The sequence below is a fragment of the Anolis carolinensis genome, chromosome 2 (assembly GCF_035594765.1).
Source record: "Anolis carolinensis isolate JA03-04 chromosome 2, rAnoCar3.1.pri, whole genome shotgun sequence".
In the NCBI taxonomy this organism is placed as follows: Eukaryota; Metazoa; Chordata; class Lepidosauria; order Squamata; family Dactyloidae; genus Anolis; species Anolis carolinensis.
Window position 1 is genome coordinate 123707855 of NC_085842.1, and position 25145 is coordinate 123732999.

The 25145-nt window shown below is 44.9% G+C and overlaps 1 non-coding gene across 1 annotated transcript; it reads left to right on the forward strand.

Annotated features, from left to right (window-relative positions):
• The first annotated feature begins 24522 nt into the window (after positions 1–24522).
• trnaa-agc (transfer RNA alanine (anticodon AGC)) lies at positions 24523–24595 on the forward strand. The gene has a single exon. It is a non-coding gene; the product is annotated as a tRNA-Ala (tRNA).
• Positions 24596–25145: the final 550 nt, after the last annotated feature.

The following is a 25145-nucleotide window of genomic DNA, read 5'->3' on the forward strand; positions in this document are numbered from 1 at the left end:
GTATTTTAAAAACTCTAAAATCAGGACAGTAAATAAAGAACACCACTCAGAAAACAAAGGAATTCCAGACAGGAAACAATCAGGGCCAGCTAACACCTCCCAACAAAAGATTATCCCAGGCAGAAAGCAGCCAGGCTTTGAAGCTGCAAGACTATTTAATGCTAATCAAGGTACCTCAGACAAGAGTTCTTTTTCCAACCCTGAACATTCCACAGATATATAAACCCCATTTGCCTAGTTTCCAAGAGACCACACAACAACTAAGAGAAGAAGGAGGGAGGGAGGGAGGGAGGGAGGGAGGGAGGAAGAAGAGGGGGATCCTCAATCAGGGCAAGCTAACACCTCCCAACAAAGGATTACCCCAGGCAAAAAGCAGCCAGGCTTTGAAGCTGCAAAGATATTTAATGCTAATAACAGTGGCCATTTGCAACATTCACACGTGCCTCAGACAACAGTTCTTTTTCCCACCCTGAACATTCCACAGATATATAAACCCCACTTGCTTTGTTTCCAACAGACCTCGCAACCACTGAGGGTGCCTGCCATAGATGCAGGTGAAACGTCAGAAGAGAATGCTTCTGGAACATAGATATAAACTCACCAGAGAGACTGGGGAAACGGCCAGTGAAAGTCCGTGCAGTAGAAAGGAGATGAGGAAGGAAGGAGGGAGGGAGGGAGGGAGGGAGGGAGGAAAGAAAGAAGGAAGGAAGGAAGGAAGGAAGGAAGGAAGGAAGGAAGGAAGGAAGGAAGGAAGGGAGGGGAAAGAGGAAGAAAGAAGGCTAGAAAGGCAGAGGAGGGAGAAGAAGGAGGGAGAAGAAGGAGGGAGGGAGGGAAGAAGAGGGAGGGCGCCAGGAGATCCTCAATCAGGGCAAGCTAACACCTCCCAACAAAGGATTACCCCAGGCAAAAAGCAACCAGGCTTTGAGGCTGCAAGGCTATTTAATGCTAATAAAGGTGGCCATTTGCAACATTCACACATGCCTCAGACAAGAGTTCTTTTCCCCACCCTGAACATTCCACAGATATATAAACCCCATTTGCCTAGTTTCCAAGAGACCTCACAACAACTGAGAGAAGAAGGAGGGAGGGAGGGAGGGAGGGAGGAAGAAGAGGGGGATCCTCAATCAGGGCAAGCTAACACCTCCCAACAAAGGATTACCCCAGGCAAAAAGCAGCCAGGCTTTGAAGCTGCAAGGATATTTAATGCTAATAACGGTGGCCATTTGCAACATTCACACGTGCCTCAGACAAGAGTTCTTTTCCCCACCCTGAACATTCCACAGATATATAAACTCCACTTGCTTTGTTTCCAACAGACCTCGCAACCACTGAGGGTGCCTGCCATAGATGCAGGCGAAACGTCAGAAGAGAATGCTTCTGGAATATAGCTATAAACTCAGCAGAGAGACTGGGAAAACGTAGAAAGGAGATGAGGAAGAAAGGAGGGAGGGAGGGAGGAAGGGAGGGAAGAAAGAAGGAAGGAAGGAAGGAAGGAAGGAAGGAAGGAAGGAAGGAAGGACGGAAGGAAGGGGAAAGAGGAAGAAAGAAGGCCAGAAAGGCAGAGGAGGGAGAAGAAGGAGAGAGGGAGGGAGGGAGGGAAGAAGAGGGAGGGCGCCAGGGGATCCTCAATCAGGGCAAGCTAACACCTCCCAACAAAGGATTACCCCAGGCAAAAAGCAGCCAAGCTTTGAAGCTGCAAGGATATTTAATGCTAATAACGGTGGCCATTTGCAACATTCACACGTGCCTCAGACAAGAGTTCTTTTCCCCACCCTGAACATTCCACAGATATATAAACCCCACTTGCTTTTTTTCCAACAGACCTTGCAACCACTGAGGGTGCCTGCCATAGATGCAGGCAAACGTCAGGAGAGAATGCTTTTGGAACATGGCCAGACAGCCCATGGGAACCGCCATCTTGATCAAGCCACGCGCGGGCTGCGGAGGGGGCGGGGCCGAAGGGCACTTCCAAGGCACTCCTTCGGAAGCAGGGGGCATGGTCTCCTGGGGGGTGCGTGCCCTCCGTGCCCTTAGGCCCCGCCCCCGCCCCCTCCGCAGCCTCAAAGCCTGGCTTCAAGGCAGAAAGGGAGACCAGGTAAAAGAGGAAGGAGGGAGGGAGAAGAGGGAGGGCGCTTTTGGGCGATGGTGCTGTGGGTGAATGTTGGTGTGGGGTTTCTGATTGAAACCCTGGCTGGAAGGAGGAGGCAGGGGTGCGTGCGTGCGCATGCACACGCACAGGTGCCTCTGGCGCCCCTGGGACAACAGCGCCACCGGCGGCCGCGTAGTTGCGTATAGCCTTGAACCGGCCCTGGGTGGAAGCAATGCTTCTGCTGCAAATCCAAATGTACGTCATGTGAACTCCCTGTAGCACTTGAAAAGTGATCCTATCATCCATGTAGATACAGCCTATGTGTCATTTTTCCACATATCAACATGGTTGTGTTGGATACTGTTACAATTCCTACCTGTCAAAGAACCAGGTGATGCTGGTAAGATATATGTTATGATAATTATATGTTTCTTGTGTGGCTAGATGCCCATTAAATATAATGGATGCTGCAATAATCAGGTACAAGATTATTATTTTCCCGGATGTCTGTGTGCTTCCACAACAAATGTTATATTTACATTTTTAATATGTTAAGTATACAGATGTTTGCTAGGAAAAGCAAAAGATATAATGAAGCACTCTGTATGAAATTATGATACCTTAACGGAAATATAATAATGTAATGGATGTAATATGCCTAGAATCTGAAAAGTCTATGTTTCTTCCTAAGTGAAGTGTATATTTGTATAAGATTGTGTATAATAAAATAACTTAAAAGAGTAACAGAGCTTGCTCATTCTTGTATGCTAAATATCTTGATTTTCCAATATTTTAGAGTACTTAAATGGGGTGTTGATATATTAATGTTCCCTTCTTCTATTAGACCATTGATCATTTGTTGAAAGTTCAAATTACTAGATGATGATGAAAGGGGCTTCCAAATAATGCAGATTCAGCTTACAGATGGCAAAGAAATCTTAAACCCTCGATGTAAAGAGATAGGGAACCATGCCTATTTTAATTTTGTTAATTCAAAAATCTGGTTTTCTTTCTATAAATAGAATAAATAGAAATAATATCAAAGAAATCAAATAGCATCACATCGCACCCGTCACAATTACTTATGAGGGTAAACATGGCCACAGCAGTGTTTAATCCAGCTGTACATAAAATCTTGTCTAAAATATTCTAAATATTTTTTTCTTCCTGTATTTTCTCTTTTCCATTGCTTTACCTGTAGCATTATTGGAAAGTTTAAAATGCATCTAGATGAATGCTCCAAAAGTCAAATCAATTGTGATGCTAATTGATTGATATTCCCCAAAGTCCCCAAAATCTGGCTCTATCCCAAATTGACGAAAAAGGAAAGGCACATTTCTCTCCTTTTTCTAGTCTCACCACCCTCCAATTCATTCAAGAACTTCTGATTAAATTTTAAAAGAAATGGGCTATGATCAAAGATCCATTAAATCCTTGAAAACAACCATACATATTTAACTCCATAATATTGCTTTGAAAGCAAAGGAGAATCTATCCATTAAGGTAGTCTTATGGATGTAAAAAAAAACAAAACAAAAACCAATTTCCTTGTTTTTTTCAAGATTTATTTTATGTATATGCCACCTTCCTCCCAACACGAGACTTGAGATGACATACAAAAGGCTAGTACAGACAATTCCCAAGTTACAAACATCTGACTTACAAATGACTCATTGTTACAAATGGGGGTGAGACAACAGGAAGTGAGAGAAATCTCCCCCTAGGAAGATTTCACCCTAGGAAGTGAAATTCACTTCTGAAAGAGTTATCATGGGGGAAGGTGTCTCCACTGAAGCTTTAGCACCAATTCTTGTTTTCACAGCAAGCATTTTTTCAAAATCGAATTATCACAGGGACAAAAGGTGAAGTGAAATCTTCTGAACATGGGTACAGAGAATAAAACAAACATTACAGGGGTGTTAACCCTTCCCTATGCTATCCAATGCTTATATATGGATGACACATGCTTCCTTGACCCTATATATCTATATTTAATATGGCTATAGCTACATGTAAATAATAATAATAACAATAATAATATACCTTTATTTATATACCGCTCCATCTCCTCGAGAGGACTCAGGGCGGTTTCCAATATGTGTGCAAAAAAACAGTCAATAGTGAAAACATCATACAGCAACAAAAAACATAACAAACATAATAAAAATATCATAAGACAACAGTAAAAAACAGTTCAATTAAAATGGAAACAGTTACAGTTCCAATCAGTATATTCCACCAAGGAGTCAAATACCAGTAATCAGGGCTGTGAGGTAGACATAGTCAATTATAAGGGATAGATAAAGACTTGTACATCAGCATATCATAGGACCTGGGGGTGAATAGTGTGCAGAGCAGGGTCAGCATGTTAAATAACCAAACTAATCTTGCTCAAAGACCTGCAGGAACCACCAGGTTTTCCATTCCTTGCAGAAAGAGGGCAATGTAGGGGCTTGCCTAATCTCTCTAGGAAAGGCGTTCCAAAGCTGGGGGAGGGGCACCACTCAAAAGGCTCGCACCCTCGTCTCCACCAGTCGTACTTGGAATGATGGTGGGAGTGAAAGGAGGGCCTCCCCAGCAGATCTTAAAGCCGATGCCAATTCATAGGGGGAGATGTGATCATGTAGATCAGGGGTCCCCAAACTAAGGCCCGGGGGCCACATGCAGCCGATCGAAGCCATTTATCTGGCTCCTGCAGCGGCAGCTCCCTCCTCCTCTGCCGAGGAAGGTGCATGCGGTATGGGGTAGGAGGGAAAGGCACACACCTTTTCTGTCTCCTCCCTCGCCTGGTGTGTGCCTTCCAAAACTTTGTTTGTTTATTATTTAAAAATTTATTATTTATTATTTAATAATTAATTATTAAGGAGAGCTTTGCTAGTGTGTTTGGTGCACAAAGACAGAAGGAGGTTGGACTAAATGTCCCAAGGGGTCTCTTCTGACCCTCTTTATTATTTTTATTATGATTATGAACATTGAGGCTGCATTTATTCTTGTTTTGTTTTGTTTTTTAGTTCACTACATAGGGATTTGTTCATAATTTTTTTAAAAAAACTATAGTCCAGCCCTCCAACAGTCTGAGGGACCGTGAACTGGCCACCTGTTTAAAAAGTTTGGGGACCCCTGATGTAGATAGACAGGGCCCAAGCAGTGTACCTTTTCTGACTTACATACAAATTCAGCTTAAGAACAAATCTACAGGACCTATCTTGTTCATAACTTGGGAACTGCCTTGTATATGATAAACTAAAAACTTGATAATAAAAAAGTTAAACCACATTTAAATAAATCCTCACATGAAAACTGTTAAATATTTAAAAGTTTACTATTACTTAAAGTCTAACAATAAAGTTACAAATAGATCTCAAAAAGGCCACCTGTAAGCAATTAGTCATTAAATGATTTTTTTAAAGGTATTTATATGCTGGTGGAAAGATAGCAAACAGGGGTCAGCTTAGCCTCTAGTGCAGTGGTTCTCAACCTGTGCATCCCCAGATGATTTGGCCTTCAACTCCCAGAAATCCTAACAGCTGGTAAACTGGCTTGGATTTCTGGGAGTTTATGCCAAAACACCTGGAGACCCACAGGTTGAGAAACACTGTTCTAATGCAACCTTTGGCCCTCCAGTTCTTTTTGTCTTTAACTCACAGAATTTTCAGCCAGGTACCAACTGTTAGGATTTCTGGGAGTTGAAGACCAAATCATCTGGGGACCCATAGGTTGAGAACTACTGCTCTAGTGGATGACAGTTCCACAGGAATGAGCACTCCTCTGTCCTCATCGAACAAGACTCTTTTGACTGAGGAAAGCTCCCACCCCCGTGGATCTCTCAGCTCTGACAAGTTGATGGGAAGTGGCATGTGAATCTAGGGCAAGGTTTTCCTCACCCCTGTGGCACAGATTTATTTTATTTTAACCCACACATTTATGAATCATACAAAACAAACAGTGTTGGAATTAACTTGTTTTGAAATGGATAAAGTCATACTTTTTTTTCGTGTCAGGAGCAACCTGGGTCACTTCTGTTGTGAGAGAATTGGCCATCTGCAAGGATGCTGCCCAGGGGACGCCCGGATGTTTTTGATGTTTTTACCATCCTTGTGGGAGGCTTCTCTCATATCCCTGCACGGAACTGGAGCTGATAGAGGGAGCTCATCCGCGCTCTCCCCAGGTGGGATTCGAACTTGGCAGCCTCCAGGTCAGCAACCCAACCTTCAAGTCACAAGGCTTTAACCCACTACTCCACCGGGAGCTCAAAGTCATACTGAAGCCTCACTTTAAACCTAAAACTCTGTCCTAAAGATTAAAGACACACTTGTGAAATCACCACCATTTCCTCAAACCTTCTTTAATCCTCTTTTTGTGGGGCAGGGAGGAAGGGGAGTATTGGAAAGTTTATTGGCTTGAAAGAATCTTAATCTAACTTCTCACCTTGTGCAGCTTCAAAGACCAGCAGCCAAAGCATGGCAGCTTCTGAGACTGAGGATTATTAAAGACCCCAAGTGGAGGGATGCTCTATTCATCTTCTGTGTAAACCATGGGGATTCCGTGTGGACAGTTATGTAGAAGCCCTTTTCAAGGTAGATGCCACACCAATACTATTCCAAATGTAGAGAGAGAAGAACAGCTTGTAATATTAACAAGGATAGATCCTTTCCAGGGCTCACTGTAGCCTTTCTTGAAAACAGAAAAACAAAATTGCTTTGAATAGCTTATTTATAACTGCTTGAAGCACAGATTGCACCATCATTATTCCAAAATAAGAGCATGCCTTTAGTCTTTCTGGTATTTAGCAGGCTTCCTCCCCTCCCCCCAAAGACTGCTTTCTAATGGAAATCTGGTTACCATGCATGACAGCATGGACCAAAATATGTCCTATGTTAACACTAATTTAACAAAAGCAGATCAAAATACTCTTTGCTAAAGAAAAATGAACAACAGTAAGTTTCTTCTGGTCATTATTTAAAATATCAGAGCCACACTCTAAAATCTATCTTACAAGATATATTTCAACAATAATTTCTATCTTTGATCTATCACTGGCAAATAAAACACATTGTGAAAATTTGCAAAACTTAAAAAAGCCAGCAGATAATAAGATGAGCCCATTGGGAACTGAGTTTGCTTTTGCCCTAGCATGTAGAGCAGTGGTTCTCAGCCTGGAGTCCTCAGATGTTTTTGGCCTACAACTCCCAGAAATCTCAGCCAGTTTACCAGCTGTTAGGATTTCTGGGAGTTGAAGGCCAAAAACATCTGGGGACCCCAGGTTGAGAACCACTGATGTAAAGCATCTACCATTCAGTTTTGAATTAAATTGAATTAAGTAACTTTATTGTTGTTGTGCTATTTCACAAAAAAAATGAAATGCTTTCCCCAGCACACACCACAAAACAGCACACCCATCCCTCCACACCTCAACCACCACTGCACAGCCCCCAATGCCATATCAATATAAACCATGGAGTTTAATATAGTTACAGCTTGAGATAAAATCTATCACTCAGCCTGTTTGTCCTTGTCTTTGTCACCCTGTACATTTGCCAGATTGCAATAACTTTAAAAAAAGGATATGCTGAGTGAGATGGATCCCCAAGAATGCTCTGAGGTTTCTTAAAGCAGCAGGAATTACAAAGTTCTTCCAAAGAGGGGAGAGGGCAACCAATGATTCTCTGTGCAGTAGTGGTGACCCTTTTGGAGCGCCTTTCTATCTGCCACTGTGCAGTTACCAAACCATGCGCAGATGTAGTAGATTAGGGAACTCTCTATAGCACTGAGGTAGAAAGTCACCTTAAGTCCCCTTTGGGATTGAGAAGGACGGGGTATAAATATGGTAAATAAATGGAAAGTCACCAGCAGTTTTTGTCAAGACCCAGGCTGCAGAGCACCAATAACCATACACAGAGGCCAGAATCTATCTAATATCTTTATTGAAGGAATATATAAAGTTAATAAAAACAAGTGTAGAAAATAGTCCAGAATTAGACCTTTCAGGAAAGGTCAGAATTAGTCCAAAAAAGCAATGTCCAATAAGAAATATTAAGGTCCAAAGTTGTAATCCAATAACCGAAACACTCACTTTGCCAAGCAAAGTGAGGGGAGATGACAAGGTCCTTTAGTCCATGAAACTTGAGCGAGGCTAGGAAATAACTTGATACTTGAAACAAGGCTTGAACGTGGAACAAGGTAACTAAGAACAAGAACAAGGTCCGTGGAATAACTTGATAAAATCCGTGGAACAAGGCAAGGAATGATCCTGGGAAACAAGGCAAAGTCCGTAGATAAACAAAGGCTGGGAAGCAAGGCGAAGGCTGGATAGCAAGGCAAGGCTTGAGCAGGAGCGAGGCTTGAATCGGAGCGCGCTGTCCAGACACAACTCGCTCCGTAGGCTGACGAATTGACTCCGCGAAGTTACTACGCGGGTAAAACACCTAAATAGAGTCTAACTTTCCCGCCGAAGCAGTTCTCTGGGAATCAGAACCGAAAGCTAAACTCTGAGACCAGATGTGAGACTCCCCAAAGATTCTCACGAGAAGCAGTCTTAATTGGCCACATTCTTAGCTGCAATCCTCGCACTCCTGCGCGAAGCTGATTCCAAACTTCTCTGTTGTTTACAAAACTCCCGGCGCAAGAACACGGGAGAAGTAGGCTCTGGGCTTGTTTGACATACTTCTGGGAGACAACTTTCTTGCAGGTGCAAGGTTCCCAGATCTGCCTGGGAAAGATCTGGCTGAGAAGAATCCAGTTCAGACTGGGAAGGTAAAAAACCCAAGTTTTCATCTTCATCAGGAATTACAATGTCCTGAGCAGGACTACAAGGCCCATGGGTCATCACACTATCCCCCTCCTCAAGGCCCCTCCCAAACTGGGGCCCTCTCCCCGAGGCGCGAGGTCGCGGTTTGGTGGGATAGGTCCGATGAAAGCGACGGGTTAGATCAGGAGCATGGACTGTGGAGGCGTCTTCCCAAGAGCGTTCCTCAGGGCCAAAACCCACCCAGTCAATGAGATATTGTAGGCGGCGGCGGTGAAAGCGAGAATCCAAAATGTCCTCAACCTCGAACTCCTCCTCCCCATTCATCAAAACAGGAGGGGGGGCTGGTTGGTCTGTATCAGGTCGCACACCATCCGCCGGAAGGAGCAGGGAACGGTGAAACACTGGGTGAATGCGCATTGAACGCGGAAGTTGGAGTTTGAAAGTCACGGGGTTTAATTGCGCCACCACTGGATAGGGGCCAATGAAACGGGCATCTAACTTCCGGCAAGGGCGGTGGGAGGGCAGGAAGCGAGTGGACAGAAAAACCCGATCTCCTACCTTGATTTCGGGGCCCGGCTGGCGATGTTTGTCAGCGTGGCGTTTATAGTCCTCCTTGGCTTGGTCCAGTTGCTGGAGCAAAAGTTGTTGCACCGCTGTGAGTTCCTGCAGCCAATCCTCTGCTGCGGGAACTTCTGAAGTTTCAATGACAGGGGGGAAGAAACGTGGATGGAAGCCGTAGTTTGCAAAGAACGGCGTTTCTTTTGTAGAAGCTTGAACTCCATTGTTGTAGGCAAACTCAGACAGTGGTAACAGAGAAGCCCAATTGTCCTGTTGGTAGTTTACATAACAGCGAAGATACTGCTCCAAAGTGGCATTGGTGCGCTCCGTTTGCCCATCTGTTTGGGGATGATGAGCTGAAGATAAGCGAGAGTCTATGCCCAATAGTTTTTGTAGTGCCTTCCAAAAACGAGAGGTGAATTGAGATCCACGGTCTGTGACTAAACTCTTGGGCAATCCATGTAGTCTGAAAACATGTTGAAGAAATAGATCCGCAGTTTCTTTGGCCGTGGGGAGGCCTTCACAGGGAATGAAATGGGCTAACTTGGTGAAAAGGTCCACCACCACCAAGATCGTGGTGAATCCACAGGAAGGTGGTAGGTCAGTGATGAAATCCGCGGAAATTATTTCCCATGGGCGAGATGGGGTAGGAAGGGGGTGTAAAAGCCCTGAGGGCTTTTCCCTTCGTATCTTGGAGCGCTGGCATACCGGGCAGGTGTTGACATATTTTTCCACATCCTTGCGGATCTTGGGCCACCAAAAATCCCTTAGGATCAAATGCATAGTTTTAAATAGTCCGAAGTGTCCTGCTGGTTTGCAGTCATGACACAGACGAAGCGCTTTTTCCCTGCCCGGTCCGGGTGGGATATAAACATGATTTCTATAGCAGAGCAGCCCATCTTTAAGCGAAAAGGGAAAGTGCAGACCTTGGCGAAGTTGGTCCTGCGCCCAGGCATCTGCTTGCTGACTAGCCCTGATTTCTTGAGCACAGATGAGTCCTGGAGTAGGGGAAGTTGAACCAATGGGAATGGATTTGGTGTTCCCCACCGTGAGCGTGGCAAAGTTCTCGGGTTGTAGCAGTTGGGATTCAAAGGTCTCCTTGCGTCCGGCAGCGTATTCCGGTTTACGTGACAGGGCGTCTGCTTGCTTGGTTTGGGCTGGGGTCACATAATGGATCTGGAAGTTGAAACGTTCAAAGAATAAAGCCCAACGTTGCTGCCTCTGATTTAGTTTGCGGGCAGTTCTTAGATGTTCTAGATTACGATGATCTGTGTGGACTTCAATGGGAAATTTGGCCCCTTCTAGCCAATGTCTCCAAGTTTCAAAGGCTGCCTTTATGGCCAGTAGTTCTTTTTCCCAAATGGTGTAATTCCTCTCTGGTGTGGTTAGTTGACGAGAATAAAAGGCACAGGGATGGAGGTGATCTCCCACCGGTTGTAAGAGTACAGCCCCAATTGCCACATCAGAGGCGTCCGCTTGCACCACAAAAGGGGTTCCAGGATTTGGGTGCTGTAGAATTGGCTGGGAGGTGAATAGTTTCTTTAGTTGCTGGAACCCTTTCTCTGCTTGATCAGTCCAGCGGAAAGGCTGCTTTCCACGGATGCAGCTAGTGATGGGGTCGGACCAGCGGGCAAAATCTGGAATGAACTTGCGGTAATAGTTCGCGAACCCCAAGAAACGCTGCACCTCTTTCTTGTTAGTTGGCGCCCGCCATTCCAATACTGCTGAAACCTTGGCTGGATCCATGGAAAGCCCTAGAGGCGAGATGCGGTAACCAAGGAAATCTACCTCTTGTAGATCAAAGGCGCATTTTTCCAGCTTGGCATAAAGTCCATGATCCCGCAATCGTTGTAACACCATTTTGACGTGGTTCTCATGTTCTGATTGTGATCTAGAAAACACCAAAAAATCGTCCAGGTAGATTATCAAGAACCTGTCTAGATAGTCCTGAAAAATGTCATTGACAAAATGCTGGAACGTTGCGGGGGCTCCGCATAAACCGAAATTCATAACTCGGGACTCGAATAATCCGAATTTGGTCTGGAAGGCGGTCTTCCACTCGTCCCCTTCCCTGATGCGAACTAAGTTGTAAGCCCCCCGAAGATCCAGCTTGGTGTAAACCTTGGCTCCTCGAAGCCGATCCAGTAGATCCGAGATTAAGGGCAGGGGATAGCTGTTCCGCTTGGTGATATTGTTCAATGCTCTGTAGTCCACCACCAAGCGTAGTTCCCCTGACTTCTTCTTCACAAACATCACTGGGGAGGCGGCTGGGGATTGAGAGGGTCTGATGAATCCCTTGCGAAGGTTTGTCTCTAAGAATTCCCTGAGAGCTTCTTGCTCTGGTTCAGTCAGGGAGTAGAGATGCCCTCGCGGGATCGGGGCCCCCTCCACCAAGTCAATGGCACAGTCATAAGGTCTATGTGGGGGTAATTTTTCGGCTTCTTTCTCATTGAATACATCCCAATACTCGGAGTACTTCTTTGGCAAGGTGATGATGGGCTCGGTGTCTGTGGCGTGGCATACCTTGGCTACGAGGCAATGGTTTTGGCAGTACGGTGAAGCAAACTGCAGTTCTCTGTTGGACCAGGAGATGTTAGGGTCGTGGAGAGTCAGCCATGGAATTCCCAAAATCACAGGGAAATGGGGGACCTCGGTAACAAAGAAGGAAATCTCTTCCATATGTTCCCTTATCCACATCCTGGTGGGTTCCGACCACTGACTTACGGGGCCCGTCTTGAGGGGGCGGCCGTCTATGGCTTGCACCACACGGGCATTCTTGAAATCATGATATTGTAATCCCAGAGAGTCGGCATACTCTCTATCGATGAAATTGTTGGTAGCTCCAGAGTCTATCATGGCGTGGATCATGACGGGTCCCCTTTTTGCTGACCATAATGTGACCACGAGAAGGAACAGGACCCCGGTTGGCGGCTCTTGGATGGATTTTTTGACCGGGTTGGCGAGCCTATCTACACCCGGTCGTTGGCTTCCCCCGCCGGCTGTGTGCCAGTCGGCTCAGACGTCTTCGTCTCCGTGGAGGACGCCGCCGCAAGACGGGCGGCAGGCTTCCCTTTGGCTGGGCACTCTCTGGCGAAGTGGCCCCCGTTCCCGCAGTACCAGCAGAGGTTTAAGCGTTGACGACGGGCCTTCTCGGCGGCATCTAGTCTGGGACGCACATTGCCCAACTGCATCGGCACCTCCTCGCCTCCTCTGGGGTATGGGGTTGGCGGTGGGGGTCTCCAGACCGGACGTGGCTGAACGCTGGCGGGAGCGGGGGGTTTTGCCCCGGCTCTACCGCCCTGGCCTCGAACCCACTGTTTCCTGTTGGCAATCATGACTTCAGCCCGTAAACATTGATCAATGAGTGCCTCGAGGGTCTGGGGAGGATCCACCTTGGAGATTTCTTCCAGCATTTCAATGTTGAGACCCTCCCGGAATTGTCCCCTGAGGGCTACATCGTTCCAGCCGGTGTTGTGGGCCAGCACTCGGAACTCGGCTATATACTGAGACATAGGTCTGTCTCCTTGGAAAAGGCGACGGAGTTTGTGACCGGCTGCCTCCAAATTGTCCTCGATTCCCCAAGTCTCCTTGAGGTGGTCCAAGAAGCGTTGCGCTGATCTTAGGTGTGGAGAGGCTTGGTCGTACAGTGCCGTCGCCCAGCTGGCCGCTGGCCCGTCTAGAAGACTGTAAACCCATGCCACCTTGATGTCTTCTTGGGGAAACTCGGCAGCACGGGCCTCTAGATAAGCTTGACATTGGCGACGGAAGACATGAACCTTAGAAGCTTCTCCAGTAAACTTGGTTGGCAACGCCATGGCCGGAAGACGAATTCCGCGTTCCTTCAAACCCCTTATTTCTCCATCCTGTGCATTGAGCTTATCACGGATTCGGTCCACCTCATCCTTGTCGATGGTGTAGGTAATCGGCTGGCCGCTCGGCCCAGGTACGACTCCGGTAGACATTCTGGCCGAGGTTAATTGGTGCTTAGGGCGGCGGAGTCAAACTGTCAAGACCCAGGCTGCAGAGCACCAATAACCATACACAGAGGCCAGAATCTATCTAATATCTTTATTGAAGGAATATATAAAGTTAATAAAAACAAGTGTAGAAAATAGTCCAGAATTAGACCTTTCAGGAAAGGTCAGAATTAGTCCAAAAAAGCAATGTCCAATAAGAAATATTAAGGTCCAAAGTTGTAATCCAATAACCGAAACACTCACTTTGCCAAGCAAAGTGAGGGGAGATGACAAGGTCCTTTAGTCCATGAAACTTGAGCGAGGCTAGGAAATAACTTGATACTTGAAACAAGGCTTGAACGTGGAACAAGGTAACTAAGAACAAGAACAAGGTCCGTGGAATAACTTGATAAAATCCGTGGAACAAGGCAAGGAATGATCCTGGGAAACAAGGCAAAGTCCGTAGATAAACAAAGGCTGGGAAGCAAGGCGAAGGCTGGATAGCAAGGCAAGGCTTGAGCAGGAGCGAGGCTTGAATCGGAGCGCGCTGTCCAGACACAACTCGCTCCGTAGGCTGACGAATTGACTCCGCGAAGTTACTACGCGGGTAAAACACCTAAATAGAGTCTAACTTTCCCGCCGAAGCAGTTCTCTGGGAATCAGAACCGAAAGCTAAACTCTGAGACCAGATGTGAGACTCCCCAAAGATTCTCACGAGAAGCAGTCTTAATTGGCCACATTCTTAGCTGCAATCCTCGCACTCCTGCGCGAAGCTGATTCCAAACTTCTCTGTTGTTTACAAAACTCCCGGCGCAAGAACACGGGAGAAGTAGGCTCTGGGCTTGTTTGACATACTTCTGGGAGACAACTTTCTTGCAGGTGCAAGGTTCCCAGATCTGCCTGGGAAAGATCTGGCTGAGAAGAATCCAGTTCAGACTGGGAAGGTAAAAAACCCAAGTTTTCATCTTCATCAGGAATTACAATGTCCTGAGCAGGACTACAAGGCCCATGGGTCATCACAGTTTTTCATTCAGTTCTTGGTTCCTTAGAAGTCTCAGGTAGTACAATCTCTGCTGGACCCTCTTCACCAACATTGCCGTATGAATGCCCCAGGTCAGATCCTCCTTAACAGTGACACCCAGGAACTTAAAACTGGTCACCTGCTACATTTTGTCTCCATTTATGACTAAGGGCTGGATTTCTGGTCTGTTCTTTCTGTAGTCCACTATAAGCTCCTTGGTCTTATTGATGTTAAGAACCAGATTATTGTCCCTGCAACACGAAAGCAGCCGATCCACCTCATCCCAATAGGCAGACACATCCCCTTCAGAGATAAACCCCACCACAGTTGTATCATTTGCAAATTTGGTAATAATATTGCTCCAATGGATGAGGGTGCAATCATATGTTTACAAAGTGTAAAGCAGAGGATTCAACACATAGCCCTGTGGAATCCCAGTGTTGAGAGCAAGAGTTTACAAGTTATGATTACCTAATCCGACCCTCTGGGAACGTCCTGACAAGAAGTCCATAATCCAGGAACAGATTGAATATAACAATCCAAGATCTATAAGTTTAGACACCAGTCTATATGGGAGGATTGTGCTATACATAGAACTAAAGTCTGCAAAAAGCATCCTTATATAGGACTCCAGTTGTTCCAGGTGGATCAGAGCAGTGTGGAGTATGATGGCTCTATCGATTTGTTGGCTCTATATGCAAACTGATATTTATCCAATGTATGTGGATGGGAAGAAATGATACGCTTGCCGACCAGTTTTCAAGTCACTTCATGATGATGGAAGTGAGTGCCACTGGTCTGTAGTCCTGAAAATTACTAGTAGGGAACTTTTTTGGTACCAGAACAATGATGGAGGCCTTCAAACAAGATGGAATAATAGACTGAGATAAAGACCAGTTAAAAACCACAGTTAAAACATCTGCCAATTTGTCAGCACAGTCTTTAAGCACTCGGCCAGAAATGTCATCCGGTCCAGCAGCCTTCCTAGGATTCGCAGACCTCAAAACATGTCTCACCTCATGTTCCTCCATAGTTAAAAATCATAGTAAAAAGACCAGCCAATTCGTCAGCACGGTATTTAAGCACCCGGCCAGAAATGCTATCTGGTCCAGTAGCCTTTCTAGGATTTGCAGTCCTTAAAACATGCCTCATCTGGAGAAGGATAGATGTGGTAGCCTTCATGACAGTCCCCTTGGATTGCGGATTCTGCTGCTTAATGCCAGGTCCATCAACGGTAAATCATCTATCATCCAGGATCTGATCTTAGATGAAGTGGCGGATTTGGCCTGCATCACCAAGACCTGGTTGGATGAGCTCGATGGGGTAAATCTCGCCCAGCTGTGTCCTCCAGGCTTCGGGGTGCAACAGCAGGCCAGCAGGGGGCAGGGAGGTGGGGTTGCAGTGCTCTTTCAGCAGTCCATCTCCCTTCTCAGGTGCGCCGTCCCGCAATCTGCAGGTTTTGAGTGTGTACATCTTAAGGTAGGTACCCGGGACAGCTTGGGGATTCTGCTGGTGTACTGTCCACCCCGTGACACAGCAGTCTTCCTGCTTGAGCTAGCAGAGGTGATCTTTGGTGTGATGTTGGTCTCCCAGTGACTGGTAGTGCTGGGGGACTTTAACATTCATGCCGAGGCCACCTTAACAGGCACAGCTCAAGACTTCGTGGTTGCCATGATGACCATGGGGCTGTCCCAAGTGATATCTGGTCCCACCCATCAAGCTGGTCACACACTCAACCTGGTTTTCATTGTGATGGACCTATTTTGGATTCGTTTCAGCTTGTTCACCTGGATGATGTGGACAGGATCCTTGGAGTGGTGAGGGCTACCACTTGTTCCACGGATCCTTGCCCTTCTTGGCTAATTAAATCGGCCAGAGGAGGGATGGGAGATTGGTTTGAGAGGATAATTAACTCATCACTGGTCCAAGGTAAATTTCCATCTACCCTTAATCAGGCCATAGTGAGGCCTATTCTGAAGAAGGCCTCCCTTGATTCGACCATGTTAAGTAATTACAGACCAATCTCGAACCTACCTTTTTTGGACAAGGTCCTGAAGCGGGTGGTTGCCTCGCAGCTCCAGGGTTTCCTGGATGACACCAATTTTCTGGACCCATCACAGTCCGGCTTTAGACCTGGTCACAGTACTGAGACGGCTTTGGTCACCTTGGTGGATGACCTCCACAGGGAACTGGATGGGGGAGTGTGACCCTGCAGGTTCTCTTGGACATCTCAGCGGCTTTCGATACCATCGACCATGGTATCCTTCTGGGTCGGCTCTCCGGGATGGTCCTTGGGGGTACTGCTTTGCAGTGGCTTCAGTCCTTCCTGGAGGACTGTTCCCAGTTGGTGAAGCTGGGGGACACCTGCTCGGATCCTTGGCCATTGACCTATGGGGTCCCGCAAGGTTCCATTCTGTCCCCCATGCTTTTTAACATCTACATGAAACCGCTGGGATAGGTCATCTGGAGTTTTGGAGTGCGGTGCCATATCTACGCAGATGACACCCAACTCTACTACTCTTTTCCACAAAACTCCAAGGAAGCCTCTCAGATACTTGACAAGTGCTTGGCGGCTGTGATGGGCTGGATGAGGGTGAATAAGCTGAAACTTAATCCTGACAAGACAGAGGTCCTCCAAGTCAGTCATACATCTGATCTGGGTATTGGGTGGTAACCTGTGCTTGACGGGGTTGCACTCCCCCTGAAGGCGCAGGTCCGCAGCTTGGGGTCCTCCTGGATTCAGCGCTGACGCTTGATTCTCAGGTGGCGGTGGTGGCCGGAAGGTTCTTTGCATAATTCAAACTTGTGCACCAGCTGCGACCATACCTCGTGAAGTCTGATGTGGCTATGGGGGTCCACGCCTTAGTTACCTCTAGACTGGACTATTGCAATGCTCTCTACGTGGGGCTGCCCTTGAAGACAGCCCAGAAACTTCAACTAGTCCAACGCTCAGCAGCCTTGCTTCTAACTGGAGCCCAATATAGGGAGCAGACAACCTTCCTGTTTAAGGAGCTCCACTGGCTGCCGTTCACTTTCCGGACCCAATTCAAGGTGCAGGTGATCACCTACAAAGCCCTGAATGGTTTGGGACCCTCCTACTTTTGTGATCATCTCTCTCCCTACGAACCTGCACGATCTCTTCATTCGTCGGGGGAAGCCCTCCTCTCGTTTCCACCACCGTCACAAGCGTGGTTGATGGGGACGAGGGAGAGGGCCTTCTCCATAGTGGCCCCCTGGCTCTGAAACTCGCTTCCCAAGGAGATCAGGCAAGCCCCCACCCTGATGGCATTTCGGAAGAGCCTAAAAACCTGGGGGTGCTTTGAATGCGGTTTCCTGCTTCTTGGCAGGGGGTTGGACTGGATGGCCCATGAGGTCTCTTCCAACTCTACTATTCTATGATTCTATGAGATTCTGTGCAGTGAGGAAGTTCTAGATAGAAGCAACTGGGGTTGTTATTATCATTTTATTTTATTTTATTCTTATATATTTCTTTTGGGGGATGGGAATGCGTTAGCTTATGAGATTTCCTATGAGTTAGTATGTTGAGTTCTGGTAAGTGTCTGCGAGTTAGTGTAATTAGGCAGAAGGTCATTAAATGTTAGATCTGAGAACTGTGAAGGGTAATGTATAGGAAGGTAGGTGGAGAAGGATTGAGAAGGATTAGTCAGTGTGTGGAACAATACTGAAGGTTTTGTGTGATTACTGTAGGAAGGCTTTGGAAAATTGTATAGGAAAATGGATCAGATTGGAACTCATAGGAACTATGAATTATCTCATTTATGTGACCTTATGGACAAGTTGTTTAATCTTGTTTTATCACATCTTGCAATACTCAACAAGAAAATGGATCATCTATTTAGAGGATTCTCTCTTATGGTGAGAAACCCCGTTCAATACAACACTTGGAAGGAAGAGGACATTGCAACTACCACTTCAATTGAGAACAATTAGTTGCTTGGTTTTGATGGGGAGGGTGGGGAAAGGCAAACAAAATGTAAAGTAGAAGCAATGATGGAAACTGAGGATAATGAGAGAGAGAAAGAGCTCCCTTGTTCTCACAGGGTGGAAGGGAGGGTTAGGTGCAGGGAATTGGATTCAAGATTGCAAAGGATATCCACAAATGTAACATCAAGCCTGTTTTCCAATCTTTAATTTCAGAATGCCATCAAAATAAAATCCATCTCCCCCAACTGGAGAAATTGGCATTTGAAATCACAGACTCATGGTTGAATAGGGGTAAATAGACCTCAAGGGTTAAAGACTGTCCATCCCCATAATAATTATGTTCCTTGACCTTTTTTGCACTGGTCACACTTCTCCTGGTCAACTTGACATTAGCTCAGGGCTCCTCCCATCCCAAACTGACTTCAAACGAATCTGCCGCACTTTATCTGTTATCTTGAGTTTACAACTTATAATGCGCACTTTAGCTTATCTATTACTGTAACCTTGCTGGTTTAAATTCTATGTTTTATTAAGCGTGTTTTTATTTCATAGGTTAATGTTTAGATTTTATTGGGGCATGTTTTTGTCTATTGATGTATTGTATACTGTTATTGTTTTTATTTGGTATTTCTGTGAGCTGCCCCGAGTCCCCTTAGGGGGAGATAGAGGTGGGATATAATTACATTTATTATTATTATTATTATTATTATTATTATTATTATTATTATTATTAAACTCATGTTCCTCCATGGTGAGGTGAGAGTTGCAACTGCCCAGTGGCTGAATTCCATCAATTTCTGGTAAGCTTACTTCAAAGTGGGTGAAAATGTGATTCAACAACTTCGTCCTTTGAATACTTCAGGGCTACACCTGTGGAGTTGCTGCCTCAAGCTTACTGCTGTTACTATCTGGGCAGGACTCAACAATGTTTTTTTGCACAGTCGAGACACCAGCTGAGGAGGTAGGCAGCAGATAAAAAGGTGAGCCCATTGGGGCCTGAGTTTGCTTCTGCTACACACGAGCCCAGCAGTTACTACAACTCAGGTTTACTGCTCTTTGCTTATCTGAGGGCTATACCTTATAATCCCGGCTGGCAGAATAACTTTTCTTCCATTTTAATTGTGTTATATGTTGTGTATTGTCAGGTACTAAATACCCTTACAAGCTCATTGCATGAACACTGGTTGCTCTGGGACTGATACACCAACTGGCAGTGAAAGAGCCAGCTGAAAGACTGGATGGTAGTAATAGAGTTACCCAGAATCATCTAGTTGGTGACAAGGCAGCCCCCTGGTGGGAGTAGGGTGCTGTCAGACTAGCCAACCTTTTGGCCTGATCAACTAGGACTCAAACTTTCAAAAATGTAAGCCTTATGCCTGAGTCTATTTTAGCTTTTAAGGAGAAAGTTCTTAACAGGCTTACATATTTCTGAGATTCCCATATAGAATCATAGAATCATAGAATAGTAGAGTTGGAAGAGACCTCATGGGCCATCCAGTCCAACCCCCTGCCAAGAAGCAGGAAATTGCATCCAAAGCACCCCCGACAGATGGCCATCCAGCCTCTGCTGAAAAGCCTCCACAGAAGGAGCCTCCACCACAGTCCGGGGCAAAGAGTTCCACTGCCGAACAGCTCTCACAGTGAGGAAGTTCTTCCTAATGTTCAGGTGGAATCTCCTTTCCTGTAGTTTGAAGCCATTGTTCCGTGTCCTAGTCTGCAGGGCAGCAGAAAACAAGCTTGCTCCCTCCTCCCTATGACTTCCCCTCACATATTTGTACATGGCTATCATGTCTCCTCTTAGCCTTGTACACATTCACTGGAGCCAGATATAAGTAATGTATGACCAACACAGAATAATGCTAGCTCATTTCAGATATTTCAAAAAACCTACATAAAACTGAAAAGGCTCTTATGTTATATTCTGTCATGTAGCATGTCAATCAAAGTCACACATAAACCTCAACCTGTGCTGTGGTTGGGGAATAAAATCTCTGCCTAGATACAGATAGATATACATCTTTTTAAAAAATATATCACAACATACAAATAGTTTTAAACTATTTAAAATAATAAAAAAATAATTTGCACTTACTAAAATGCATTAAACATCTCAAAAATACAGACTATATACACAGTCATTTTAGAGTTAATCACCTAAAGACTAACAGACATGTCTTTATTGCTGTCAAAGAGGATAGTGATCTCAATTGTGGAGTCAGACCCCATCTGCATTGAACTGCATCATGTGGCAATGTAGACTTATACAAAGTATGATGCCTCCATCAGCTGGAAATAATTTCACCGTTTATCCTACCCGCAAGTCACATATTAAACACAGTACTTTGCCCATCTACCTCACCCATCAGGTTTACAATTTATACCCCTCACACTTTGGTCCCGTTTGCCCTCCATTTATCCTTGCTCTGTTGTTAAATTATGTTCTACTGTGTCATTTTATTATTTTATTATTTTACTATGCCATTGTGTATAAATGGGTTTATTTTTTTGTGATATGTATGTATTTTATCTTGTTTTATTGTGATTATCTGGGCTTAGCCCCATATTCGGGGTGATGGAGCCAGGGTATAGAAATAAAGCTGCTATTATTATTATTATTATTATTATTATTATTATTATTATTATTGACACAACGACGTTGTATGACACAGCAAACAAGATAGACATGCTGGATTTCGTTTCACAAAACCACAAGTCAGACACTTCCCAAGTGTCTAGGACTGTGTGATGTATTTTCGGATGATGCGTGCAGATCCCAGCAGGGTGGCCTTTTGCAGTTGGCAGATCGTAATTTTGTCAATGTCTATTGTTTCCAAATGCCGGCTGAGATCTTTTGGCATGGCACCCATTGTGCCCATCACCACCGGGGCCACCTGCACTGGCTTCTGCCAGAGTCTTTGAAGTTCAATCTTGAGGTCCTGATAGCGGCTGAGTTTTTCCTGTTGTTTTTCGTCAATGCGACTGTCACCTGGGATGGCAACATCAATTATCCAAACCTTGTTCTTTTCCACAACTGTGATGTCTGGTGTGTTGTGTTCCAGAACTTTCTCAGTCTGGATTCGGAAGTCCCACAGTATCTTTGCGTGTTCATTTTCCACGATCTTTGCTGGTTTGTGATCCCACCAGTTCTTTGCTGCTGGCAGGTGGTACTTCAGGCATAAGTTCCAATTGATCAGTTGTGCCTCTGTTTGTAGTCTGTCTGTTCGATTTTCTTACAGCAGCTGAGGATATGATCAATGGTTTCATCAGCTTCCTTGCACAGTCTGCATTTTGGGTCATCAACTGATTTTTCGATCTTGGCCTTAATTGCATTTGCTCTGATGGTTTGCTCCTGGGCTGCAAGGATCAGGCCTTCTGTCTCCTTCTTCAGGGTCCCATTCGTGAGCCAGAGCCAGGTCTTCTCCTTATCAGCTTTTTCTTCAATTTTGTCAAGGAACTTTCCATGCAGTGTTTTGTTGTGCCAGCTGTCAGCTCTAGTTTGTAGTGCAGTTTTCTTGTACTGGTTTTTTGTCTGTTGTGTTTTGAGGAGTTTCTGATTTTTGACTTCAATCAAAGCAGGTTCTTCACTTTGCTTGACATATTCTGCCAGGGCATGTTCTTCTTCTTTGACTGCTTGTTTTACTTGTAAGAGTCCTCTGCCCCCTGATCTTCTAGGCAGATAGAGCCGGTCAACATCACTGCGAGGGTGCAGTGAATGATGAATGGTCATGAGTTTTCTTGTTTTTCTGTCCAAATTGTCCAGTTCCGCCTGTGTCCAATTTATAATGCCAGCAGTATATCTTATGACAGGTATGGCCCAGGTGTTTATGGCCTTGATGGTGTTGCCTCCATTGAGCTTGCTTTTGAGAATTTTTCTGACCCTTTGTGTGTATTCTTTGCTGACCACAGTTTTCACATGTTCATGCTTGATGTTGTCTAGCTGTAATATGCCCAGATATTTATAGGCCTCTGGCTGGTGACACTTTATTGTTTGGCCATTGGGCATATTTATGCCCTCACTTTCAATGATTTTTCCCTTCTTCAATGCCACTGTCGAACATTTGTCCAAACCAAACTCCATGTTGATATCAGTGCTAAAAATTCGGACAGTGTTGGTCAGAGACTGGATTTCAGTTTGCGTTTTCCCATATAGCTTCAGGTCATCCATGTACATCAAATGTGAAATTTTGTGAGAATTCTTAGATGTTTGGTAGCCGAGATTTGTTTTTTGTAAGATTGTTGACAGAGGGATCATGGCAATAATGAAAAGCAGAGGGGACAATGAATCTCCCTGGAAAATTCCTCTTCTGATGTTGACAAGTCCATAGCTTTCATTTCCAACAAACAGTTCAGTTTTCCAGTGCTCCATCATGTTTTCAATGAAGGTGCCAACGTTTTTACTAATCCCGATGGCGTCCAGGCACTTGATGATCCAGCTGTGTGGGAGTGAGTCAAAGGCCTTTTTGTAGTCAATCCACGTCATGTGAAGATTAGCTTTTCGGCTCTTACAGTTCTCCAGAATCATTTTGTCAATCAATAACTGGTCTTTTGTGCCCCTGCTTTTCCGTTTGTTGCCTTTCTGTTCATCTGGCAAGATGTTTTTTTCTTCAAGATAGTCTTGAATTCTGTCAGCTATGATGCCAGTCAGTAGTTTAAACATAGTGGGCAGACACGTTATTGGCCTGTAGTTTCCTGGTGCTGCTCCTTTTGCTGAATCCTTTTGTATCAGGTATGTTCTTCCAGTTGTTAGCCATTCACTGATACTTCCTTTCTGCAGTATCTCATTGAATTGTTGGGCCATTTTCCATGTAAACTAATCACATGTTTGAGCCAAAATCCATGAAGTTGATCACTACCAGGCGATGTCCAGTTCTTGACTTTTTGCACTCGTTTGCTGATCATTTCAGTTGTTATTTCCATCTGTTCCATTTTGTTCTGTGAGAATTTTCCTTCAAACTCCTTTATCCACCCAGCGTTTTTGTTGTAGTTTTTATTATTTTCCCAAAGTTCTTTCCAGAACTTCATTGTTGCAGTTTTCCCTGGCTTCATGGTTACTGTGTCTGTTGTTTGGTTCAGGCTCTGGTAGAACCGTCTTTGGTCTGATTGAAACAGTTGATTTTGTCTGTACTGGGTGATTCTGGCTTCATATCTCTCAATTTTTCTGGCTGTTGCTGTAATTTGTTCTTTCACAATTTCCAAGGCTTCTTCATTTTTTCTAGTGTTCAGCCAGTACTTTCTGATCAGGTATTGCTTGATTTTGCCATTCTTCAGTTTCTTCTCTTTCATATTTTTCAGGTTACTTGCATCTGATCTAAGCTTTTTGATTTTCAACTCTAGCCTGACCTTCCACTTTGGTTTTCCAGTCGATTTTCTTTGGGGCTGCCTTGGTTGTAGGAGCCCAAGCTCTTCTGTTACTATCACTGCTGCACTGTAGGCATACTGGTTTGTTTGTTCAATTGATGTTATCTGGACAGTGGAGAGTACTGCATTCCCATCTTTCATGAGAGGTGCCAGGTGTCTCTTGGGCACTGTTTTTAGAGTTGGGAGCAGTTTTCTTATGGCTTTTGCTGCAGCATGAGCCATGATCTTATCCTTGAGCTCTTGTTGTCTTGCTGTCAAGATTCCTGGTGGTTCAGCAGATGTTTCAAGTGCTGGTTTTTCAAATTCTTGCAAAAGCTCCACACTTTCTTCTGGTTCAATCTGTTCTACCATTCCAAGTGTTGCCGGAGTCTCTGCTGCTGTCTGTGCTGTGGTCTGATGGTAATTTACTTTGCAAATTTTCTGGATTTCTTTGAGTTCAACTTCACTGAACACTTTGTTTCTGATTATGAATCTTCGTTGGTCAGCCAGTCGGGGTTCTGTTATCTGTGAGTCAGGGTACTCTTGTTTCCACAGTTGATGCATCCTTTTTTGGTAGCCAAGCCTTTGAGGTTCAGATTTGTAGTAGCATTTCATAATTGTGCGGTTTTCTGGCATTGTATATTTCTGCCGCTTCTGTGACTGTTCATTTGGGTTTTGATGATTCTGTAGCCCACTTGTCGATGGATGCCCAGAATCAGCAGCATCCACCGCAGTCCTTTTTATCCTGGGCGATGACCGAGCCAGTATAGACTTCGTTTGGATTTGATTCTCCATAATGCTAATGGGTTAGGTGCTCTTAGTTCTGCTCCTCAGCTGAGGCCTCTCTGGCTTGGTTGGACCTTGGGGCGGGGAATTAGCTCAAATGGTAGAGCGCTCGCTTAGCATGCGAGAGGTAGCGGGATCGATGCCCGCATTCTCCAATTTTGCATTGGGTTTTTAAGGAATTATTATTATTATTATTATTATTATTATTATTATTATTATGCCTAAGCTTCACTGTTTTCTATATTTAAAATTTCAAAACTTTCAGTTCTTTCCATCCTAAATGTGAAAACAATAAATTTCTTAAAAATTTTCAAATACAAAGATAAATTATATTCTCCATTTTAGCCAGCTTAGTAATATGTGCATGTGCCTTCAAGTTGTATATCAACTTATGTCAATGCCATGAATTTCATACAGTTTTCTTAGTCAAAGAATACTCATATGGTATTCCAGTTCCTTCTTCAGAAATATAACCTATAGTGCCTGTTATTCACTGGTGAGCTCTCATCCAAGTACTAACCAGGGCTGTCTCTGCTTAACTTTCTAGAACCGACAGAATCTGGTGCATTTAAGGTATTTAGTCCTGATCCAGGTTAAATAGGTACAGCCTTTTCTGACATTAAGAGATTATGTCATACTTACTTTTCACGCTGCCATTGGAATTTACGAGCTTGGGAAGGAGGGGAGTGGGACAATTCTCTCTCA